This window comes from Hyla sarda, chromosome 1, assembly GCF_029499605.1.
Source record: "Hyla sarda isolate aHylSar1 chromosome 1, aHylSar1.hap1, whole genome shotgun sequence".
Classification (NCBI taxonomy): domain Eukaryota; kingdom Metazoa; phylum Chordata; class Amphibia; order Anura; family Hylidae; genus Hyla; species Hyla sarda.
The window spans coordinates 171,060,316-171,078,961 of NC_079189.1; positions in this window are offsets into that span (position 1 = coordinate 171,060,316).

An 18,646-nucleotide genomic window follows, 5' to 3' on the forward strand; every position below is an offset into this window, starting at 1 on the left:
AGGAAGTGGTCCATGCTTTCCAGCGTGTCCCTGCACTCTTCTCGGGGATATCCCCAGTCATCAGAGTTCCTGTACTTCAGGTTGTCCCTTACATATAGCTTCCCCTGAAAGCAGCGCCAGGCCAAGTCCCAAAACTTCTGGGGGATCCGTTTCATGTTCAAAAGATACAAAACCACCCTCAGATCCCCACCTGGGCAGTCCCTGAGTGCCAGAGGCTTCTGGAAGTGGGTCAACAGAACCCGTTTGTCAAGGAACTACCTTGACTGGGTCCTGATCTCCCACACTCCCAGACCCCACCGACATATCGCCTTCAGAGTCGGGGTAGTGTAAGCCGGAAGATATCAATGGGGCGTACGGAGGTCCTTCACTCGCCCTCCTCTCTCCCATTCCTGGGAGAAAGGAAAAAACCATTCCCTGCAGGAGAGTACCCACGGAGAAGCCTTCTCTGACCAGAGGTTTGAGATGTTGGCTTTCAAGAAGGTGTTCGTTAAGAACACCACCGGGTTTACCATTGATAAACCCCCTAGTCTCCTCGTGCGGTACGTAACCTCCCTCTTGACTAGGTTCATCCTGTTCCCCCATAACATCTGGAAAAACAGGCTGTAGATCCTAGTGTAGTAAGGCTCTGGCAAGATACATACACTGCCCAGATAAATAAACAAGGGGAGCAGGTACGATTTGATCAGGTGTACCGTTTCCCTGAGGGTCAAAGACCAACCCTTTCACTGGTCCACCTTCTGAGTGGAATCCTGGAGCTTACCATCCCAAGTTCACACATCCATTGGTTCCCGTCCTGATATTTACCTGTTCAAGTAAAATAACGGAACATGAAAAAAACGGATTACCAACGGGTGCAAACGGATTGCAAACAGCTCTAGTAACCATTTTTTTTAATGGTTGAAAACTCCTGTTTTAAACCCGTTTTAATCCTATAATCCATTAATTCCTGGTTAACTCAGAAGAAAATAGAGGTGAAAAATGGATTGAAATTAACGGGGACAAACGCATTCATTAAAGGGTAATCCGTTTCCCATAGACTTCAATGTTAAATTTAAAAGACCCGGAGTTCCGGTGAAGAGAGGTATTGGGAGATTAGATTTGATATACATGGAGGGGATAGGTTGCGGCGTTTGATGTCATTGTTAGCATTCCATACTGTACAATGGGTATTGGATAGATTGGAAGAGTAGGAATGAAGGGAGAGGTGGATTATTTGGGAAGCAGAGCTAAGAGTGAATTTGAGGGGAGAAAGAGAGTTAGATGGAAGGCTAGAGAGGAGTTGTTCAGGCAGGAAATAGAAGGCTACGGAGTTGTCTAGGAGGAGATAGAAGGCTAGAGAGGAATTGTCCAGGCAAGAGATAGAAGACTAGAGAGGAGTTTTCTAGGTAGGAGATAGAAGGCTAGAGAGGAGTTGTCTAGGCATGAGATAGAAGGCCACAGATGAGTTGTCTAGGCATGAGATAGAAGGCTAGAGAGGAGTTGTCCAGACAGGAGATAGAAGGCTACAGAGGGGTTTCCAGGCAGGAGATAGAAGGCTACAGATGAGTTGTCCAGGCAGGAGATAGAAGGCTACAGAGTAGTTGTCTAGGAAAGAAATAGAAGGCTACAGAGGAGTTGTCCAGGCCGGAGATAGAAGGCTAGAGAGGAGTTGTCCAGACAGGAGATAGAAGGCTACAGAGGAGTTGTCTAGGAAAGAAATAGAAGGCTAGAGAGGAGTTTTCCAGGCAGGAGATAGAAGGCTACAGAGGAGTTGTCTAGGAAGGAAATAGAAGGCTACAGAGGAGTTGTCTAGGCATGAGATAGAAGGCTACAGAGGATTTATCTAGACAGGAGATAGAAGGCTACAGAGGAGTTGTCTAGGCAGGAGATGAGGAGGGCATTTTTGTGAGAAAAAAGAGGTGTCTGTCAAAGCATCTTTCTAAAAATAGCAGAGATTTCTTTATATTCCTACCATCAAAGTTACTACAGCAGCTTGCTATTCACAGCTGCATTATTGCAACCCAATGTCCAGAGTCATGCTCTTGGGACCAACTTGAATAAAGTACCACTGGGCCTAGGATACAGATAGGCCAAAGACCAGTGCTGTGCTGTATAATTTACTAGGACTCAAGGGGAATCCAAAATAGAGTGGCTTGACTCAGATATTTACTTTCTGAAGTCACCAGGGTACCACGGCCTGCTGAAGGCACACAATGACACTGGTATAGGTGATGCCCTACCCCCCCACAACACAATATTGTAACTTTTGGGGGCTTACGTTTCTACGCAGTGCACTTTTTAGTAAAAATGACACCTTATATTTATTCTGTAGGTCCATACAATTAAAATGATACCCAACTTATATAGGTTTAATTTTGTTTTACTACTGTGAAAAAATTATAACTTTTTCCACATAGGGGGATGTATGAGGGCTAATTTTTTTTGTGCCATGATCTGAAGATTTTATCGATACCATTTTTATTTTGATGGGACTTTTTGATCTCTTTTTATACATTTTTTAGGGTATACAAAGTGACCATTTTTTATAGTATTTTTTAAAATTATTTTAGTTGCAGCAATCAACTTCAATCGCCGCGTTTAAGGGGTTAATACCAGACATCACCACAATCAGTAATGTCTGGTATTAGCCCTGGGTCCCGGCCGTTTATAGCCGCCGGGTCCGACCCGCTATGGAGCGGGGTAAGCTTGTGACCTTGCGTGATAGCGGGGGAGCGGGCGCAGGCAGGGCTGGACTGGGTGTGAAAACCAGCCCTGGAAAAAATTACATACCAGCCCCATAGTGTTGCGTCATTATACCAGCATGTGGTTATTTTCTTGCTCATAAAAGGTAAAATCATGCATTTTAAAGCATATTAGTTTCCCCACATTAGGTGCAGTATAGTCCCCCACATTAGGTGCAGTATAGTTCCCCCCACATTGGGTACAGTATAGTTCCCCCCCACATTAGGTGCAGTATAATTCCCCACATTAGGCTGGCAGTATAGTTCCCCCACATTAGGTGCAGTATACTTCCCCACATTAGGTGCAGTATACTTCCCCACATTAGGTGCAGTATAGTTCCCCCCACATTAGGCTCAGTATAGTTCCCCCCACATTAGGTGCAGTATAGTTCCCCCCCACATTAGGTGCAGTATAGTTCCCCCACATTAGGCTGGCAGTATAGTTCCCCCACACTAGGTGCAGTATAGTTCCCCCACATTAGGTGCCGTATAGCTCTCCACATTAGGTGCAGTATAGTTCCCCACATTAGGTGCAGTATAGTTCCCCCCACATTAGGTGCAGTTTAGTTCCCCCCACATTAGGTGCAGTATAGTTCCCCCCCACATTAGGTGCAGTACAGTTCCTCCACATTAGGTGCAGTATAGCTCCCCACATTAGGTGCAGTACAGTTCCCCACATTAGGTGCAGTATAGTTCCCCCACATTAGGTGCATTATAGTTCCCCACATTATGTGCAGTCACTGAGGACAAGCAGGGCTCTGTACACCGAGGACAAGCAGGGCTCTGTACACTGAGGACAAGCAGGGCTGTGTACACTGAAGACAAGCAGTGCTCTGTACACCGAGGACAAGCAGGGCTCTGTACACCGAGGATAAGCAGGGCTCTGTACACTGAGGACAAGCAGGGCTCTGTACACTGAGGACAAACGGGGCTCTGTACACTGAGGACAAGTGGGGCTCTGTACACTGAGGACAAGCAGGGCTCTGAACACCGAGGACAAGCAGGGCTCTGTACACCGAGGACAAGCGGGGCTCTGTACCTGAGGACAAGCTGGGCTCTGTACACTGAGGACAAGCAGGGCTCTGTACCTGAGGACAAGCAGGGCTCTGTACACTGAGGACAAACGGGGCTCTGTACACTGAGGACAAGCGGGGCTCTGTACACTGAGGACAAGCAGGGCTCTGTACACCGAGGACAAGCAGGGCCCTGTACACCGAGGACAAGCGGGGCTCTGTACCTGAGGACAAGCGGTGCTCTGTACACTGAGGACAAGTGGGGCTCTGTACACTGAGGACAAGCAGGCCTCTGTACACTGAGGACAAGCAGGGCTCTGTACACTGAGGACAAGCAGGGCTCTGTACCTGAGGACAAGCGGCGCTCTGTACAAGAGAGAGAGCAGCCAGGGTGGCGGGCGCACTGATCGGTGGCACAGTGAACTCCGACGTTGCGCTGCTGCGCTTAGACGTGAGGTCACGTCACCCCCACGGTGACGTGACCTCACGTCTAAGTGCAGCAATGCACCACGCCGGAGCTCAAAGTGCCTCTCCCAGGCAGCTGACCACCCAGGGCCGCAAGTAAGAAGCAGGGCCGGCCTGGGACAGTGCAGGGCCGGCCCTCTTTTTCTGCTAAGATATTTATCGTCGGCGCCAGGCGGCCTATGCGGGCTGCCTGTGCAGCCCGCTCAGGGCTGGTGCAAGGATTTTTGCCACCCTAGGCGAAAGTGAATTTTGCCGCCCCCTTGATCCCGCCCACTGGCTCCGCCCTTTTAATTGCCCCACCTTACTACTGGGCTGACACACTGTAACAAAACCCTTCCTCATTTAATCTCCTTACTACTGGAGTGACACACTGTAACAAAACTCCTCCTCACGTAATCTCCTTACTACTGAGGTGACACACTGTAACAAACCCCCTCCTCATGAAATCTCCTTACTACTGGGGTGACACCATAGGCGTGCGCAGCCTATTGCATTAGGGTGTGCACCCTAAAGCACAAACTCACTCCGCACATGCGTGTGTGTGTGTGTTTATGTATGTATATATGTATATACATATATATATATATATATATATATATATATATATATATATCACATACATATACACACACACACTCTTGCTTGCATAGTGTAGGAGGATTGTATCCAGGGCCGGTTTTAGGCTTAACATGGCCCTGGGCAAAATCAGAAGTGGGGTCCCAAAAGTCGTAATAGTGCACTAATCAGATTAGCACATTTTTGGTCACTTCAAATACCATAAAAAATATCTAAAAAGCAAAAAATAAATAAATGGTACCGATAAAAACTACAAATCACAGCGCTAAAAATGACCCTCACATCCCCATATACAGAAAAATAAAAGTGCTATAGGGATCAAAATAGTACAATTTTATATTTTTGTATAGTTCCCCCACATTAGGTTGGCAGTATAGTTCCCCCACATTAGGTTGGCAGTATAGTTCCCCCACATTAGGTTGGCAGTATAAATCTCCCACATTAGGATGGAAATATATTTCCCCCACATTAGGTTGGCAGTATAGTTCCCCCACATTAGGTGCAGTATAGTTCCCCCACATTAGGTTAGTAGTACAGTTCCCCCACATTAGGTTGGCAGTATAGTTCCCCCACATTAGGTGCAGTATAGTTCCCCCACATTAGGTTAGTAGTACAGTTCCCCCACATTAGGTTGGCAGTATAGTTCCCCCACATTAGGTTGGCAGTATAGTTCCCCCACATTAGGTTAGTAGTACAGTTCCTCCACATTAGGTGCAGTACAGTTCCCCCACATTAGGTGTAGTATAGTTCCCCCACATTAGGTGCAGTATAGTTCCCCACATTAGGTGCAGTACAGTTCCCCCGCATTAGGTGCAGTATAGTCCCCCACATTAGGTGCAGTACAGTTCCCCCACATTAGGTGCAGTACAGTTCCCCCACATTAGGTGCAATATAGTTCCCCCACATTAGGTGCAATATAGTTCCCCCACATTAGGTGCAGTATAGTTCCCCCACATTAGGTGCAATATAGTTCCCCCACATTAGGTGCAGTACAGTTCCCCCACATTAGGTGCAGTATAGTTCTCCATATTAGGTGCAGTATAGTTATAATTGTAGGGAGGAGGACAAGTCTAGAATTTACCATGAGGCTTACGGGACTAATTCTACCCCTGATCTTATATTTGCCAAGGGGTTCAATGGGCGGAGCTAAAGGGTTGTCAAAATTAGGTTTTGCCAAGAGTGTCAAAAATCCATGCACCAGCCCTGACTAGACCTCCCACTTGTGTGTATGTTTGCTGGTGTTTATAGGGAGGCATTTGATGTGGATTTGAAAAAAAAAAAAAAATAGTAAGTTGAATGGTAAAACTCATGTTTTTCTTTACTTGGCAAACAGAAGAACGCTTTTACTATAAGATGGGGGCACAGAGGGGGGAATATTCCAAATAGAATTTTTTTTTTGCACCAGATTGGTTGAAAAAGTGATGCGGCACCCAGCAAGCTTGGAGCAGTGTGCACGTTGTAGTTTTGGGTCTGCAGCTGACCACAAACTCCCAGCATGTTACACCATAATCTAAATTGTACTCCTATATAGATGTGTGGAGTTGTAGTTTTGGTCATCATAGATTGTATCAGGGCATGCTGGGAATTGTAGTTGGTAACTGCACCTCCCAGCATTGCATTCCTTCAAGGAATGCAATGCTGGGATTTGCAGTTACCAACTACAATTCCCAGCATGCCCTGATACAATATATGGTGACCAAAACTACAACTCCCATTATGTTGCACTGGGGGTGCTGTGTGTGTGTGTGTGTGAAGTGCTGTGTGTGAGTGTGTGGGGGGGGGGTGCTGTGTGTGAGTGTGTGTGGGGGGGTGCTGTGTGTGTGTGTTTGAGGCGTGCTGTGTGTGTGTGTGTGTGTGTGTGTGTGAAGTGCTGTGTGTGTGTGTGTATGTGTGTGTGTGAAGTGCTGTGTGTGAGTGTGGGGGGGGGGTGCTGTGTGTGAGTGTGGGGGGTGGTGCTGTGTGTGAGTGTGGGGGGGGGTGCTGTGTGTGAGTGTGTGGGGGGGTGCTGTGTGTGAGTGTGTGGGGGGGGTGCTGTGTGTGTGTGTTTGAGGGGTGCTGTGTGTGTGTGTGTGTGTGTGTGTGTGTGTGTGAAGTGCTGTGTGTGTGTGTGAAGTGCTGTGTGTGTGTGTGTGTGTGTGTGAAGTGCTGTGTGTGTGTGAAGTGCTGTGTGTGTGTGTGTGTGTGTGTGTGTGAAGTGCTGTGTGTGAGTGTGGGGGGGGTGCTGTGTGTGAGTGTGGGGGGGGTGCTGTGTGTGAGTGTGGGGGGGTGCTGTGTGTGAGTGTGTGGGGGGGGCTGCTGTGTGTGAGTGTGTGGGGGGGTGCTGTGTGTGTTTGAGGGGTGCTGTGTGTGTGTGTGTGTGTGTGTGTGTGTGTGAAGTGCTGTGTGTGTGTGTGTGAAGTGCTGTGTGTGAGTGTGTGGGGGGGGGGGTGCTGTGTGTGAGTGTGGGGGGGGGGGGGTGCTGTGTGTGAGTGTGTGTGTGGGGGGGTGCTGTGTGTGAGTGATCAGCGTCGTCCTCTTTCCTTTTCTTCTCCATCCGGCTCAGATCGCCACGGCGTCTTGTTTAAGCCAAAACGTAATCTCTTCATCATCTGCAGGACAAACATGTTAGACCCTGCATTTTTCCAGCGCTCTCTATTGCCGATGCCCCCTCCTGCCCCCCTGTGCGATTTCATTAACCCCCCCCTCCTCCCCCTTGCATGAGGAGGTTTGTTACAGTGTGTCATGCCAGTAGTAAGTTGATTACATGAGGAGTGGGTTTGTTACAGTGTGTCACCCCGGTAGTAAGGTGATTACATGAGGAGTGGGTTTGTTACAGTGTGTCTCCCCAGTAGTAAGGTGATTACATGAGGAGTGGGTTTGTTACAATGTGTCACCCCAGTAGTAAGGTGATTACATGAGGAGTGGGTTTGTTACAGTGTGTAACCCCAGTAGTAAGGTGATTACATGAGGAATGGGTTTGTTACAGTGTGTCACCCCAGTAGTAAGTTGATTACATGAAGAGTGGGTTTGTTACAGTGTGTCACCCCGGTAGTAAGGTGATTACATGAGGAGTGGGTTTGTTACAGTGTGTCTCCCCAGTAGTAAGGTGATTACATGAGGAGTGGGTTTGTTACAGTGTGTCACCCCAGTAGTAAGGTGATTACACGAGGAGTGGGTTTGTTACAGTGTGTAACCCCAGTAGTAAGGAGATTACATGAGGAGGGGGTTTGTTACAGTGTGTCATCCCAGTAGTAAGGTGATCACATGAGGAGGGGGTTTGTTACAGTGTGTCACCCCAGTAGTATGGAGATTACATGAGGAGTGGGTTTGTTAGTGTGTCACCCCATTAGTAAGGAAATTACATGAGGAGGGGGTCTGTTACAGTGTGTCACCCCAGTAGTAAGGAGATTACATGAGGAGTGGGTTTGTTACAGTGTGTCACCCCAGTAGTAAGGAGAATACATGAGGAGGAGGTTTGTTACAGTGTGTCACCCCACTAGTAAGGAGATTACATGAGGAGGCAGGGGAGGTGGGGGTTTAATGAAATTAAATCCGGCCCTGAGCCCGTTGGACCTATTTTCATGTAGGGGCCTTGAGCCCCTACGTTAATCCGGCCCCAAAGCGGCCCCAGGCCCAGCGGCCCATCGGGATAATTCCCGGTATCCTGGTAGGCCAGTCCGGGCCTGGGGCACGCCATGTGTCCTTAACAGGTTAAGTGACTTAAGTGACAAGTAAATTAAGTGACTCACAATTAACATCATCTCTGATAGCAGCTATTCTCTTTCCTTTTCTTCTCCATCAGGCTAAGACCAACAGGTAGACTTTTTCCAGCTAAAACTCTTTCTTAATTATCAGCAGGACAAACATCTTAGACTCCCCATTGTTCCAATGCTCCCCTAACCTCTACTCAATATCCCCATCTATAGTCCCCCAAACTGTATAAATGCCCCCTTGTTGTTCTGCACAGTAAAAGTGGATAGGTTAGTAGGTCCCCTATTAAGTAGGTATACCCCCCCACAATAGGCAGATAGTTACCCCATAAGTAGGTGTGTCCCACAGTAGTTAGGTAAATAGGTAAACAGGTACTTAGGTAAATAGATGCTTAGATAGGTAGATCGACCCCCCCTCCCCCTGCCAGTAGGTAAATATAACTGTAAGTAGGCAGCTAGCTTGGTAGGTACTTGCACTGCATCGGGGTGGAGGTCACAGTCTCCTCCCTGTATAGCTAACAGATGGCTGAGGAAAGCTTACTACTCCTGAATATAAAGGACTACAAAGCACAGGTATATCATTGGCAGGACTAGTGGGTATATCATTGGCAGGACTAGTGGGCACCCTGCCCTGCTTTACACACTACTAGAAGGCAAGGCTGATTATCTCTTTCAAGTTCTAGTTGTAGTGAGTCAAATGGAATGAAACCTCCATTCTGATTTGCGACACCAGTTTGCAGTAGATTTATGTGAATCTTTCTGGCTCATTTTATCTATTTATAAATCATTCAGTAACATTTTCTATTACTGACAACTCTATTACTTCTTCTTCTTTCAATAGTGTGTGATAACCTTGAGTGGCCTTTACTTGTGATATACATATAAAAAAAAGTTGTTATTTTATGGCAAACTGTTCGTTACCCTACGGCCCACTACCGTCAGGTGTATGGAAATCCTTAGGCTGGTTTCAGACTAGCATAATACAGCTGTATGTCTATCATCATATTATGCACAGAAGTTCCAACTTAACGAGTACCTCTCATTAACTTGATACATTTAATAATCCTCCCAGTTCACTGCCCCATCATGATAAACCACCCCCTGCCTTTATTTTTATTATTTTTTAGTTTTCTACCTTGATATTGCTCTGTATTTTCTGCTCAGCCTCAGGTTCCCAGACTGGGAAGGGGCATTACCCAGCAGGTGTGACATCATCTGAAGCCATATAGGGGAGAACTTCCTCCCTTACTCTGCAACCAACAGCAAATGGCAGTTAAGTGTGAGAGGAGCTATGATTGGATGAGGCTGGACACACGCCCCTCAGCACTCCAGGCTGCACTTTCTGTGTTTGGACTTCTGCCAGGCCATCAGGAGTCCAAAGTCTGTGCAAAAGATGGGGGGGGGATGTGCTCCGGACAAGTAGGGAGACACCTAGTGGCAACTTTTTAAACACAAATAACACATAGAAAACTTCTTTTTTTTTTATAAACAAAGTATATTAGAAAGATTTTTTATCTACCATAAGGAGTGCAATAGCAAAAATTTGTTTAAATGAGAGTGCCCATTTATCTGCAAATATAATGACCTGAACTGACAGCACCATAGTGATTTATGATGTCAGTTTGGGCTCCTGTCATTTCTCTGCAACTCTTAAACGGTGAGTTTAACAAAATTACTTCATAGTCACAGATAACCGGCCCAATGCTGAAGTCAACATGCTTCTCATTACTTCTGGTAGAATAGCATGAGTGTGACACGTTCTCTTCTAAACATCTTAAAAAGTCCAGTTGTGCATATTGTTGTGTTGCCCTATAAATTTTGGTGAAAGTGACCCGAGTCCCTCTTGACTCTTTAACTATGGAAAAAGTAAATCTTTGCAGTACAGTTTAAATGCTAGATATTTTTCTTCATCCAAACCAGGTGTTATTGTCCTCTTTGGTGATAGATATGCTCATTTGACCCATGTGATGATGAAATATTGCTGCATTCTATAAATCAGAGTTGGGGAACATTTGAAAACTTACAGCATATAGTTACTCAGTAAATGTGGATGCACATATTGTAAAATAATTCAGCTACAGTATATACTGAATACCTGAGGTCTGACAGAACAGAGACAAATTTAAAAAAAATGTATTTTATAAATTATGCATCATGGTCCCCAAAATGCTAATTTTTTTTTTAAAGTGTCGTGTCCCAGTACAGAACCTGATTCTGTACAGTTCCTGGGGTCCCCTCAGGTAGAGTCCCTCGAGTCCACGGGGCTCTACTGCATGAGCCCCCTAGGTCATTGTTATGATTTCTATTGTACATTAATTATGTATGTTTATTTTAGGTATTGTATAGTGAATATAAACTATGTTTAGGGGTTGTTGGGATGTTTAACCCCTTAAGGACCGGGGTTTTTTCCGTTTTTGCATTTTCGTTTTTTGCTCCTTGCCTTTAAAAAATCATAACTCTTTCAATTTTGCACCTAAAAATCCATATGATTGCTTATTTTTTGCGCCACCAATTCTAATTTGTAATGACGTCAGTCATTTTGCCCAAAAATCTACGGTGAAACGGAAAAAAAAATCATTCTGCGACAAAATTGAAAAAAAATACGCCATTTTGTAACTTTTGGGGGCTTCCGTTTCTACGTAGTACATTTTTCGGTAAAAATGACACCTTATCTTTATTCTGTAGGTCCATACGATTAAAATGATACCCTACTTATATAGGTTTGATTTTGATGTACTTCTGGAAAAAATCACAACTACATGAAGGAAAATTAATACGTTTAAAATTGTCATCTTCTGACCCCTATAACTTTTTTATTTTTCCGTGTATGGGGCGGTATGAGGGCTCATTATTTGTGCCATGATCTGAAGTTTTTAGCGGTACCATTTTTGCATTGATAGGACTTATTGCATTTTTAAATTATATAAAAAGTGACCAAAAATGCACTATTTTGGACTTTGGAATTTTTTTGCGCGCACGCCATTGACCGAGCGGTTTAATTAATGATATATTTTTATAATTTGGACATTTCCGCACGCGGTGATACCATGTATGTTTATTTTTATTTACACTGTGTTTTTTTTTTTATGGGAAAAGGGGGGTGATTCAAACTTTTAATAGGGGAACCTATAACACTGCACACACAATGATCTTTATCATTGATCACTGGTTTCTCATAGGAAACCAGTGATCGATGATTCTGCCGCATGACTGCTCATGCCTGGATCTCAGACACTGAGCAGTCATTCGGTGATCGGACAGCGAGGAGGCAGGTAGGGGCCCTCCCGCTGTCCTGTAAGCTGTTCGGGATGCCGCGATTTCGCCGCAGCTATCCCGAACAGCCCACTGAGTTAACCGGCATGGTTTCACTTTCGCTTTTAGCCGCGCGGCTCAGCTCTGAGCGCGCGGCTAAAGGGTTAATAGTGCGTGGCGCTGCGATCGGCGCTGCGCGCTATTAGCGGCGGGTCCCGGCTTCACTATGACGCCGGGCCCGCCGTGATATGATGCGGGGTTACCGTGTAACCCCGCGTTATATCACGCGAGCAGGACCAAGGACGTACCTGTACGTCATTGGTCCTTAAGGGGTTAAACTGTGTAGGACCTTCCTAAGGTCATGTGACATGGTCATGTGATATGTGATCACCTGATGCCCAGAGTTCCAGAGGCACAGTTGACCAATGCCAATGGGCTTTATTCCAGCCCCCTGATATATGAAGGGCTGTTGTCTCCACACTAGGGCTCTTTTCTTCTCTCTTCTCTTCTCTTTTCTTCTCTCTTCACTACCTGGAGATTAAAGCAAGCACAAGTCCTGTACATGTTCAGTCCAGCTAGGCCAAAGCCTACAAGTCTGCAGCCACATCTAATCTGTAAGTCTCATTTATGTCTACAAGTCAAGTCTCTACTGTCCCTATCAAAGTCATAACAGTAGCACAGTGGCCTGCATCATCATTATCATCACTACAAGTCCAAGCAGGCCTGAGAGGTTCCCTGTTTCCTGCTCACCTCTGTGCAAGTTGGCTATCTGTAAGAACTGTTATACTGCCTTCTTCAGTGAAGTTTCAGTTGCATCAAAACCTGCTTTGGACTCTCATTTAATATATTCAATTTCTGGGTTGGTTGTCGGCGGTGCCCTACACCATACAACCACATCCTGGCATCACGAACACTAGGGGTTAACAACATCTTGCCCCACCACCTCCACCACTACACCCTGTGGTCCTGCCATACACCGTGGGTCACAATAACTTTGTCGTCACAAACAGGATATGGTTGTGTGCCTTAACCACTCAACCACCAGGCCACCTGCAACAGGATACGGGTGTGTGCCATTGCCACAAAGCCACTAGTCCTCCACCTATTCAGAACTGTACTCAAAGAATTGTCCTTGAATGTCGCAAGCTGCAACAGAAGTTACGCCCAAAAGTGTACGGGACATTGTCTATGAAATTGTGCTCTGAAAAAAGTAAGGGGGAGGTGAAGAATACTTTATTGCTGCCATTTGTAAGATTCGGGCCGAAGCCATGCTACATACTCTATTACAAATTGTACCGGTGAGGGTTAAGGAGGAACCCGAGAAGCATGCGGAAATGTCCCGTGCTGGTCAGCATCTCGCCCCTGGGCGTGGACATCATGTAGCCATCTCCATGCTAAAGTGAAACTGCTGGTATTTATCTTGTATTATTAGCATTCAATGTCGAGACTTCTGAACTTGTTTAAATTCATCTTGCTTCCTTTGCAACAACTGATATACATGTGTCATAGTAAGATGCTCCTTTGTTGCTTTTCCTATTGTTAAAATGCCAATAAAAATGTCATTGAAAAGAAACTGTTGGTATTTGCTTGTTGTTGCCGGGGGACCGGAAGTCAGCACTGCACCGATGACATCCTTCCACCTGGCCACCATTTTGTCGAAGCCTCTTATAAAAGAGACCAGGTGGCCCACACTCTTCAGTCTGGAGATGGCAGAGAGGAGTACGGAGATGGCGAAGCACACCGGAGCACATGGAGAGAGCACCAAGATGGCGCTAGCGGATCAGAAAGTTGCCGTGAGTACAGCGCAATTATTTCAAGACCTGGCTGACCGTTTGCAACGGTTGTCCCTTGGGGCCAAGGAGGCCTGCGACCTACTCCCACTTCCAGAGTATGACAAATGGCCAGCCACCCCAGAAGGGGAATCATCCAAGTCTAGAGAAGCATCGCCGGTGAGGCTGTCTCCTCACCATAGGACCTGGGGATCTTGGGCAGAGATTGCTACCGAGGAGTCGGAAGTAAGTACCCCGGCTGAGGCCTCATTTTTTTCACCCTCTTCCACTTATCGCCCAGAGAGAGAGACCCAGGCCCAGAAAGCTGCTGAAGCTACTGCACGCCCGCAGTCACCCCCTCTACACTGATGGTTGTTCGGCGATGAGCATGCATTAATCCAGTATATGAGGGAGCATGTTCTTCCCCTGCCAAGGAAGCCTCATCCCCCAGTTCCTACAGCCCAAGCCAAAAGAGCCCACAGAGAAGCCGAAGTTACTGCCATAGTGGAGAAACTGAGGGCACAAAAGAGAAAGATGTATGGGCAAAAACTGCTGCCCTATGACGTGCGCCAAGAACAGCAGCAAGACACAAAACAGCTGAAGGCCATATATATCCGGAAGCTGGAACAACCCCAGGCAGGTGAGCCACCCCTGGAGCGCTGCCGCGCTACTGTTGTGAAATTTGACCAAGTCAGGGGATTTGGCACCCTCATTGACTGCTGGCATGTGGGCATCATCCTTGTCAACAGGAGAGTTGTCCAAAGAGACTATCTTCCCCAAGCACTCCATTCCCGGAGAAAGGTGAAATTGTGGAGTATACTCTCGTAAGCAGTCTGCAAGGAGAGTGGGCAGCAGCCGTCACAAGGTCAAAGAATCCATCTCAGCTACCATTTACCTACTTCCCTTTGGATGACTGGGACGCAGATCCTTTTTGGGCTGAGACAGGAAGATCCCAGAAGCTGCCCTTGAGGAGGAGATCTACATGCCCGAGGTACCCGCTATGGCTCCCAAGTTTCTTAAGAGATCCAGCTCTTCATCTTCCTTTACAGAAAATGTGACCAGGCCTACTCCCCCTGAGGAGGTGTGGCATGATCAGCGGGCACCAACTGATGTGCCTAGGCCTACTCCAGTCACGGAGGTGAGGCTTGATCCAGAGGCACCAACAAATGTGCCTCAGCCTACTCAGGATGTCAAAGAGGTTTGGGTGGATCAACAGGCACCTACAATTTCCACAGTGAGGCAAGCTGCTGCTGTCAGCGTAGTGGTCACTGTCAGCCCGACCATTGCTCAGTCACAATTAACCCATGTGGCGTGGAACACACATATTAACCCCATGGAGGGGGTCCAGTCTTGCGCTCCTAGATTTATGTTCCAATCTAGGAAGTATATGGATAGGCAAGGCTGGGATAGAAGAGTGCCCATCTAAAGTTTTGTGTACAATGATTGTACCTACTATGGTTATATGACTAACTAACTATCTCTGTACACAAGTACATTCTTGTTGTTACAGGTTTACTACAATAAAGCAACGTTCAAGAAGAGTACCTGACAGACTTTCGTCAAGCAAGTTTATCCTGCAACGTTTTTGTAAGTCGTGTGCCCATCTATGGCCGTGATTCTTACCAGAGACTCCATAGTGTGTTGGGACTACTGAGCGATGCATGAACTTTAATGTACATATGGTTAAAGTAATATATTTTGTGGACCATTTTGCACTCAAGAATAACAGGTGGATCTAAAATGATCTGAACAGTTATTGTATTAGCTGTACTTAACCCTCAGGTATACAGGTATTAAAAGTTATGCCTAATAAAATGTAATAAAGTCTAAACGGATTACTGTACACATGTACAGGATTGTTTAAAGGTGTTCTAGTGATACCACATAGGTGTTGTCCCAGCCCCACTGGGAGTGATGAGAAAACCACCTTCACTCCATCACCTCACACAGCCTGATATCTAGACAGACCTAAATAGTGAACACACCTAAATTCAGTACACATAAGTAAATCACAAAAGTCCTGTACATCAGTCACAAACTTCAGTGAAATGTACATTAGAGACTGTAGCATTCGTATATCGGTCCACACCACTGTTAGTCACTAAAACGTCATATAACTAATGTAATTTCTTCTTGTCTTTGCGTGCCCAGGGTACTTTACTGGCCAGAAGGTATTCCTGTAAAGTGTTCTAGAAGTAAGTTTGTAATGCCGATGGACCCTAGTAGCCAAAGCATTGGGCAGAAAGCCTCCGGCAACCCAATCCACAATCGGTGTCTAACAGCAAAAATAAACAGTGGTATAATTTCAAAGTGCATGAATAAGCATTGCCGTCACCATGCATACCAAGTCTAATAGTCAGTAAAATGTCAGTCATAGTCAGATATATCATAGTACTAATCAAATGTCGCAGTACTCATAAAGTGTGATGTCATAGTCATAATAGAATGTCAGATATAGTCCAGTGTCCAAAAATTTTTAGTCATACAGAAATGTATAGTCCGCTATGTCTGTTATATGCATAATCACTAGTTGTGCATAGTCCATAGTCATACCTACAAAAAAAAAAAGTTATGTCACAAGTATAAGTCATGTTGTTATAGTCATAGGTATATTCATAAGATAATGAATTAAAACAAGTCCTAGAGTTATTATATTCGTCAGATTTGCAGAGCATGTATGGACATTATATACGGAGACTCTTATCACCAGTTCATCAGTTTCCATATTTGTTACATCAGCCTGGAATTGGACATTGTATATAGTGTTGAGCGGCATAGGCCATATTCGAATTCGCGAATATTCGCGAATATATGGACGAATATTCGTCATATATTCGCGAATATTCGCACATTCTTTATATTCTCGTTTTATTTTCGCATATGTGAATATTCGCGTATGCGAAAATTAACATATGTGAAAATTAGCCTATACAAAATTAACATACGCGAAAATTCGCATATGCGAAAATTTGCATATGCGAATGTTTGCACGCCAGTCTCATACAGTATTATTAGAGCCTTCTTTACACCACACAAGCTGGAAGCAGAGAGGGATGATCACTGTGATGTGTATTGTGAAGAAAAAAAAAAAAAACGAATATTCGTAATTACGAATATATAGCGCTATATTCGCGAAATTCGCGAATTCGCGAATATGCGATATTCGCGAATAATATTCGAATTGCGAATATTCGCGAGCAACACTAATTGTATATAGTGCTTCAGGACTGCATACGGCCCAATGGCCATTTTGCTCCTCTGCCTAAGGGGACAGACGTCGAGGGCGACTTATATTAAGTAAACGGGTTTGTCGTGTCCCAGTACAGAATGTTGTTCTTTACAGTTCCTGGGATCCCCTCAGGTAGAGTCCCTTGAGTCCACGGGGCTCTCCTGCAGGATCCCCCTAGGTCATTGTTATGATTTCTGTAGTACATTAATTATGTATGTTTATTTCAGGCATTGTACAGTCATTATAAACTATGTGTAGGGGTTGTTGGGATGTTTAAACTGTGTAGGACCTTCCTAAGGTCATCTGACATGGCCATGTGATACGTGATCACCTGATGCCCAGAGTTCCAGAGGCACAAGTGACCATAGGCAGCCAACTGCCAATGGGCTTTAGTCCAGCCCCCTGATATATAAAGGGCTGTAGTCTCCACACTAGGGCTCTTCTCTTCTCTCTTCACTTCCTAGACATTAAAGCAAGCACAAGTCCTGTACAAGTTCAGTCCAGCTAGACCAAAGCCTACAAGTCTGCAGCTACATCTAATCTGTAAGGGTCATGTATGTCTACAAGTCAAGTCTCTACTGTCTCTACCAAAGTCATAACAGTAGCACAGTGGCCTGCATAATCATTATTAACCCTACAAGTTCCCTGTGTCCCGGTCACCTCTGTGGAAGTTGGCTATCTGTAAGAAATTTTATACTGCCTTCTTCAGTAAAGTTCCAGTTGCACCAAAGCCTGCTTTGGACTCTCATTTAATATATGCCGTTTCTGGGTTTATTGTCGGCGGTGCCCTACATCATGCAACAACATCCTGGCGTCATGAACACTAGGAGTTAACAACAGCTTGCCCTAGGGGTTAATACCATCTGGCCCCACCACCTCCACCGCTACACCCTGTGGTCCCGCCTTACACCGTGGGTCACCATAACAGCGAAAAAATAAAACCTACTAATCTGTACAACTATGTAATGTGCAAGAGAAATATTGGAAACAATCCCAAGGTCTCAGCCATCAGAGAAAAAATAAACTTCCCTGGGGACCTTACCCACAGGGATTCACCCCTCTTTGAAGTGCCTTCAAATTTTCTTCCTATTCCTGCTATAACAAACACACGTGACCTCTTACATATGGCCATCTCTTCACAACCACAGGGCTCTTTCAAAAACATCCCGGATGGCAAGAGTTCAAAGATCCATGCTATTTTAGTTCAGATGAACCTCATTTTGCATCAAAAAATTCAGGGATGCAGTCTCCAAGTCATGATGTCTAACCATCAAGCCTCCTTTCCATGCCACAAGGTGTCCACCGACTAGTTAATCTTTGCCCTGTTCAAACTGGCAATGGATCAGGCCTGTGGCAACATAAGCCAGCCCACCATGGCTGACTAAATAGTCATGATGACACTAAGAAATCATTCTAAGCTGCAATAAATCCAGCTTGATATTAAGTCCTGCCTGGCATAGGCTGATGGCAAATTGTGCACCTCCCCCTGGTGCTTTCAAAGGAACAAGGTTCAAGGTAGTGGACTCTCTGTGGTCTAAAAACAAGGGTTAAGTCCTGGGGAAAAATTGTGGGAACACAATGATTTCCACTCAAGGGCTAGTCCTGCATGACTCCTGCTAATGGGAACAGTGTTCCTGCTCTGGAAAAAGTGCAGGAACTCCATTCCTGTGCGTTCCTGCAGGACGTGAGCCCTATCTAAAACCCATCAAAAACATCATGGATCCAACTCTCCACAATCAATGGATGCACCATGCCCCTCAGACACCACACCCATATCAGAAATTATAGATCCACCGGCACCAGTGACCACTGACCAAACAATGGCGTGACCCTGGCTTCACAAATCATGATCCATAATGGGCATCTCTCCCAGCCTCCCTACCACCAGAGCAGTGCAATCACAGGGCAGATATGGCTAATGTTCCTGAACAGA